Source organism: Episyrphus balteatus (assembly GCF_945859705.1).
Source record: "Episyrphus balteatus chromosome X unlocalized genomic scaffold, idEpiBalt1.1 SUPER_X_unloc_1, whole genome shotgun sequence".
NCBI lineage: Eukaryota > Metazoa > Arthropoda > Insecta > Diptera > Syrphidae > Episyrphus > Episyrphus balteatus.
In genome coordinates, this window is record NW_026605125.1 from 72,501 (window position 1) to 80,000 (window position 7,500).

At 32.1% G+C, this 7,500-nt stretch overlaps 3 non-coding genes across 3 annotated transcripts in view; all 3 read left to right on the forward strand.

Annotated features, from left to right (window-relative positions):
* Positions 1-2,420: 2,420 nt before the first annotated feature.
* On the forward strand, positions 2,421-4,412 carry LOC129920859 (small subunit ribosomal RNA). The gene has a single exon (XR_008773395.1). It is a non-coding gene; the product is annotated as a small subunit ribosomal RNA (ribosomal RNA).
* A 1,319-nt stretch (positions 4,413-5,731) lies between these two features.
* On the forward strand, positions 5,732-5,910 carry LOC129920769 (5.8S ribosomal RNA). Its single transcript, XR_008773324.1, has one exon. It is a non-coding gene; the product is annotated as a 5.8S ribosomal RNA (ribosomal RNA).
* A 309-nt stretch (positions 5,911-6,219) lies between these two features.
* LOC129920788 (large subunit ribosomal RNA) overlaps positions 6,220-7,500 on the forward strand; it is a 4,148-nt gene continuing 2,867 nt past the window's right edge. The window contains exon 1 of the ribosomal RNA XR_008773343.1: positions 6,220-7,500. This exon is cut by the window's right edge and continues 2,867 nt beyond it. This is a non-coding gene — a ribosomal RNA (large subunit ribosomal RNA).

Here is a 7,500-nt window from a genome sequence, read left to right on the forward strand (position 1 = left end):
ATTAATAAAAAATTTTAAAAATAATTCTAAGTAGCCAAAGACTTAGAGAAAAGTTAAAAATATCATTCAAATTGATATTAATCAAAAATAAAAAAAAAATATTCTAAGTAACCAAAGACTTAGAAAAAAGTTAAAAATATCATTCAAATTGATATTAATCAAAAATAAAAAAAAAATATTCTAAGTAACAAAAGACTTAGAAAAAAGTTAAAAATATCATGCAAATATGATATTAATCAAAAATAAAAAAAAAATATTCTAAGTAACCAAAGACTTAGAAAAAAGTTAAAAATATCATTCAAATTGATATTAATCAAAAATAAAAAAAAAATATTCTAAGTAACCAAAGACTTAGAAAAAACTTAAAAAATACCATGCAAAATGTTTTAAGCAAAAATTGAAAAAAAAAATTCTAAGTAGCCAAAGACTTAGAAAAAAAGTTTTAAAAAACATGCAAATATGATACTAATACAAAATAAAAAGAAATATTCTAAGTGGAAAAAGACTTAGAAAAAATTTACAAAAAATAATTCCAAAGACTTGCAAAAAATTTACATCCAAAATAAGTCTACAAAAAATATTATTTTTCAAGTCCTTACTTCCATTCGGAGACTTTAAAATGTCTGTAAAAAAAGTTCAACCACATTTTGATAGATAGTAGGTTTTTTAAATTATTTTTCGTGATACTCTGAATCAGTGATATTATTGAAGTAGAAAAAAAACACACTTCCATACATTCGGGACATGGAAAATCCATGAAAAAACTTCACTCAAGTCTATTTTATTAACAAACTTTTCAACATCAAATTCAATTCAAAATTTATATCAACAAAAATATAAAAAAATAAAAAATATAAAAAGTCCAAAAAAATTTTCAACATTCAAAATTGACTTTTACCAACCTAGTAAAACTCGACCGCAATCAAGTGCATTTTTGGGCCATTTTTCCGATTTATTTTTTTCCAAAAATTTTATGTCCAAAATTTTTCTAAGTCGAAAAAAATTTTCAACATTGAAAATTGAGTTTTACCACCCTAGTAAAACTCGATCGCAACCAAGTGCGTTTTTGGGCCATTTACTCAGTCGATTTAGTTGTTCTGAATAACATATATTATATAAAAAAGTCGAAAAAAATTTTCAACATTGAAAATTGACTTTTACCACCCTAGTAAAACTCGACCGCAACCAAGTGCGTTTTTGGGCCATTTTTCCGATTTATTAAGTAGAAAATTTTTTTCCAAAAATTTTATGTCCAAAATTTTTCTAAGTCGAACACTTGGTTGCAAGTGGTTTTTCCTACCCTAGTAAAACTCGACCGCAACCAAGTGCGTTTTTGGGCCTTTTTTCGGATTTCTGGAAAAAGTTGACTTTTTCCCATACAAAATTTTTCAAAAATTGCACTAAGTCCCAAAAAAAGGGTCAACTTTTTTTGTGAAAATTCGCCGAACCGAATGTATCCAAGTATGTTTCAAATCTATTTTACGGAATCGAGCATTTTCGATCCAAAAAGAGGAAAATATGAAGTTATTAGTTTGGTCATGTTATTTACCTCCACTTTGTTGTGAAAAAAACTCAAACTACCAAAGGGGGCGCATATTTTGATGTTAAGGAAACATGTATGTAAACCTCTTTCGATGTGGCTTTTTAAGTTGCAACGAATTAACTTACTGGTAATGTGGTATTATGATTGGGCGGGGACTCGCACCTCGTTTTCACCAAAAGTGGTACCACGGCGTTGTGGCTAAGAACACTGGCTTTGTGGCAAAGATGTCAAAAAAAAATACTTTAAGTAAAGTAATGTCGAAAAAAAAATAATAAATATTAATTTCCAATTGGGATTATTTGTTGAACATAAAAATGTTCATAAAGAAAAATTATTAAAAAGAATTATTAATTCTATATCATAAATAAATGGTTTATTTTATAAAAATATTCCAAAAACACTTCAATATATTGAAGTAAAAGAAAATATTAGAAATTTGAAAATAATCATTGATATGTATTTGTGAAAGGTGCTACACTAAAATTTAACAATATCAGAGTTCACCATACGGTAGGAGTTCTCTTTGTTAAAATAAAAATAGTTGTTATATGAAACCTTTGTGAAATGCATTTTCCCTCATTTTCCAGATAAAAGTAAAAATACAAAATACCCATACAAAATACCCATACAAAATACATACAAATAAATAAAAATAAAAATAAATTTACCAAAAAATATATACAAATAAAAATTGTGTTGGTAAAAAAAATAAAATAATAATTATCCCTATTAGGGAGGATATAAAACAAAAAGTATGTATAAATATAAATAAATAAAAAAAAAAAAAATAAAAACTTTATCATTGGATTTATTGAGAGGAGATTGATGTTATTTTTCAAAATTTCAAATAATATTAAAAATAAAATATTATAACATTATTCTGGTTGATCCTGCCAGTAGTTATATGCTTGTCTCAAAGATTAAGCCATGCATGTCTAAGTACACACGAATTAAAAGTGAAACCGCAAAAGGCTCATTATATCAGTTATGGTTTATTAGATCGTTAACAGTTACTTGGATAACTGTGGTAATTCTAGAGCTAATACATGCAATATAAACACGGACCTTTTGGAACGTGTGCTTTTATTAGGCTAAAACCAAGCGATTTCTTCGGAAATCGTTATAATGGTTGAACTCTAGATAATTTGCCGATCGTATGGTCTAGTACCGACGACAGATCTTTCAAATGTCTGCCCTATCAACTATTGATGGTAGTATCTAGGACTACCATGGTTGCTACGGGTAACGGGGAATCAGGGTTCGATTCCGGAGAGGGAGCCTGAGAAACGGCTACCACATCTAAGGAAGGCAGCAGGCGCGTAAATTACCCACTCCCAGTTCGGGGAGGTAGTGACGAAAAATAACAATACAGGACTCATATCCGAGGCCCTGTAATTGGAATGAGTACACTTTAAATCCTTTAACAAGGACCAATTGGAGGGCAAGTCTGGTGCCAGCAGCCGCGGTAATTCCAGCTCCAATAGCGTATATTAAAGTTGTTGCGGTTAAAACGTTCGTAGTTGAATTTGTGCTTCATACGGGTAGTACAACTACAATTGTGGATTGTACATTACCTTATGTATGCAAGCGTATTATCGGTGGAGTTCTTATACATTTATGATACTTATGTACCATTATGTATTCCTCCTATTAAAACCTGCTTCAGTGCTCTTCATCGAGTGCTGTTGTGGGCCGTTACAATTACTTTGAACAAATTAGAGTGCTTAAAGCAGGCTCCAAATGCCTGAATATTTTGTGCATGGAATAATGAAATAAGACTTCTGATCTACTTTCATTGGTTTTTAGATCAAGAGGTAATGATTAATAGAAGCAGATTGGGGGCATTAGTATTACGACGCGAGAGGTGAAATTCTTGGACCGTCGTAAGACTAACTTAAGCGAAAGCATTTGCCAAAGATGTTTTCATTAATCAAGAACGAAAGTTAGAGGTTCGAAGGCGATCAGATACCGCCCTAGTTCTAACCATAAACGATGCCAGCTAGCAATTGGGTGTAGCTACTTCTATGGCTCTCTCAGTCGCTTCCCGGGAAACCAAAGCTTTTGGGCTCCGGGGGAAGTATGGTTGCAAAGCTGAAACTTAAAGGAATTGACGGAAGGGCACCACCAGGAGTGGAGCCTGCGGCTTAATTTGACTCAACACGGGAAAACTTACCAGGTCCGAACATAAGCGTGTAAGACAGATTGATAGCTCTTTCTCGAATCTATGGGTGGTGGTGCATGGCCGTTCTTAGTTCGTGGAGTGATTTGTCTGGTTAATTCCGATAACGAACGAGACTCAAATATATTAAATAGATGCTTTCAGGATTATGATGTTGAAGCTTTCATAGCCTTCATTCATGAATATAGTAAAATATAATTGTGTTTGAATGTGTTTATGTTAGTGGAGTCGTACCTGTTTGTTTGTCCCATTATAAGGACACTAGCTTCTTAAATGGACAAATTGCGTCTAGCAATAATGAGATTGAGCAATAACAGGTCTGGAATGCCCTTAGATGTCCTGGGCTGCACGCGCGCTACAATGAAAGTATCAACGTGTATTTCCTAGACCGAGAGGTCCGGGTAAACCGCTGAACCACTTTCATGCTTGGGATTGTGAACTGAAACTGTTCACATGAACTTGGAATTCCTAGTAAGTGCGAGTCATTAACTCGTATTGATTAAGTCCCTGCCCTTTGTACACACCGCCCGTCGCTACTACCGATTGAATTATTTAGTGAGGTCTCCGGACGTGATCACTGTGACGCTAACGTGTTACGGTTGTTTCGCAGAAGTTGACCAAACTTGATGGTTTAGAGGAAGTAAAAGTCGTAACAAGGTTTCCGTAGGTGAACCTGCGGAAGGATCATTAACGTGATTTTTCCAATAAAATAAAATTTATATATATTTAATATATATAAAAAAGAAAAATAAAATATAAAAATAAAAATGTACAATTATGGTACAAAATGTATAAAATATACAATAAATATATAAACAAATACAAAAAAGAATACTTCAAAAGAAGTAAAAATACAAATACAAATTAGACTGGGTGTGTTACTATAAGTAATGCATTCAGTCTTTTTTTTTCAAAAAAAATTAAGAACAAAGTATTTAAACGGTAGCCAATTGTCATCGTCATCGAAATAGTGACGCTTATGAAAATATATATATGAATAAACAAACTTGCTATAGCAAAAGTCGAACAACAAAGGTGTCGTACCCTTCGGGGTAATATCCTCCTGGGTGTAAAAACCCGCCCTTCGGCGTGGCGTGTATACGTTGCGACGAATTAACCCCTAAAGGTGTCGTACTTGGACAATATCCCGGTACTATCCGGCTAAAACGCATAGCATAAGTTGTAACGATATATATATAATAAAAAAAAAACAAATACAAAATAGACTGGGTGTGTTACTATAAGTAATGCATTCAGTCTTTTTTTTTCAAAAAAAAAATATGAACAAAATATTTAAATGGTAGCCAAATGGTGTCGTCATCTAAATAGTGACGTTTTTAGCCAATATACAAAAACAAATTAGACTGGGTGTGTTACTATATGTAATGCATTCAGTCTTTTTTTTTCAAAAAAAAATATGAACAAAATATTTAAATCGTAGCCAAATGGTGTTGTCATCTAAATAGTGACGTTATAACCAAAATACAAAAACAAATTAGACTGGGTGTATTACTATAAGTAATGCATTCGGTCTTTTTTTTTCAAAAAAAAATATGAACAAAATATTTAAATGGTAGCCAATTGTCATCGTCATCGAAATAGTGACGCTTATGAAAATATATATATGCATAAACAAACTTGCTAGAGCAAAAGTCGAAAAAACAAAGGTGTCGTACCCTTCGGGGTAATATCCTCCTGGGTGTAAAAACCCGCCCTTCGGCGTGGCGTGTATACGTTGCGACGAATTAACCCCTAAAGGTGTCGTACTTGGACAATATCCCGGTACTATCCGGCTAAAACGCATAGCATAAGTTGTAACGATATATATATATAAAAATAAAAATGTATAAAAATGTTGTACTTAGATTTCTTTAAAAGAAATTTATAAGTTAACGATTCTTTGGAATTGGACATTCGCAACATAAAAAAAATACATAAAATATAAAAAGAAATAAATTTTTATTTCTTAAAAAAAAAAATTGACTAAATATAAAATAAAAAAATAATAATACTCTAAGCGGTGGATCACTTGGCTCATGGGTCGATGAAGAACGCAGCAAACTGTGCGTCATCGTGTGAACTGCAGGACACATGAACATCGACATTTTGAACGCATATAGCAGTCCATGCTGTTATGTACTTTAATTAATTTTGAAGTGCTGCTTGGACTACATATGGTTGAGGGTTGTGATACTATGCTAAATAAGCTGCTTTTGATTTATCAAATGCGCATGTTATATTATTGGATTTGTAAAAATTCATAATATTAAAATATAATATATACCTCAAAATAATATCGAGCGACAGTAAGTTCGTTTTATCTATTTTTTAGAGGATGTTAGTATATAAAAATTTCTAACATTGCAGATCGTTGTCATAATATAATTTGGCAATTGAGGCATTCTACTTGAATTGATAAAATGGCTGAAATGATCGATATATAAAAAATATTTTGAATTGAGTATATAAAATTATTAAGCAAATAAAAAGTGTTAAGCAACCTCAACTCATATGAGATAACTCCCCGAATTTAAGCATATTAATGAGGGAAGGAAAAGAAACTAACAAGGATTTTCTTAGTAGCGGCGAGCGAAAAGAAATCAGTTCAGCACTAAGCCATTTTGTCTTTATGGCAAATATGGGATGCAGTGTATGGAACATCTATAATCTAGTATGAGAAATTAACGATTTAAGTCCTTCTTAAATGAGGCCATTTACCCATAGAGGGTGCCAGGCCCGTATAACGTTAATGATTACTAGAAGGTGTTTCCAAAGAGTCGTGTTGCTTGATAGTGCAGCACTAAGTGGGTGGTAAACTCCATCTAAAACTAAATATAACCATGAGACCGATAGTAAACAAGTACCGTGAGGGAAAGTTGAAAAGAACTCTGAATAGAGAGTTAAATAGTACGTGAAACTGCTTAGAGGTTAAGCCCGATGAACCTGAATATCCATTATGGAAAATTCAATACTAATATAAAAATATATAAAAAATATTTTAACAATAGTGTGCAATTTTTCCATATAAGGACATTGTAATCTGTTAATGTAATAAATATTTATCATAAGATCCATTACTTAAGTTTATTCAAATTGTTTATCTTCGGATTTTCAACATAAAATAAATGTTTTGGATTTGATAAATCATTGACAGATATAATTATATATTGTGCTTAAATTTTTCGGAATTTTACAATGGTAAATAGATCTATTGATTTGTTTATTTATATTGTATGCACTTTTATGATTAACAATGCGATAGATTCAGGATACCTTCGGGACCCGTCTTGAAACACGGACCAAGGAGTCTAACATATGTGCAAGTCATTGGGTATTTTTAATAAAACCCAATGGCATAATTAACTTAACTTAATTTAATGGGATTAGTTTATAATTTGTTATGAATTATTTATTCAATCCCGGGGCGTTCTATACAGTTATGCATAATGATATTTATATTATTTATGCCTCTAACTAGAGCGTACCTTGAGCATATATGCTGTGACCCGAAAGATGGTGAACTATACTTGATCAGGTTGAAGTCAGGGGAAACCCTGATGGAAGACCGAAACAGTTCTGACGTGCAAATCGATTGTCAGAATTGAGTATAGGGGCGAAAGACTAATCGAACCATCTAGTAGCTGGTTCCCTCCGAAGTTTCCCTCAGGATAGCTGGTGCAATTAAAAATTATATAAAATAATCTTATCTGGTAAAGCGAATGATTAGAGGCCTTAGGGTCGAAACGATCTTAACCTATTCTCAAACTTTAAATGGGTA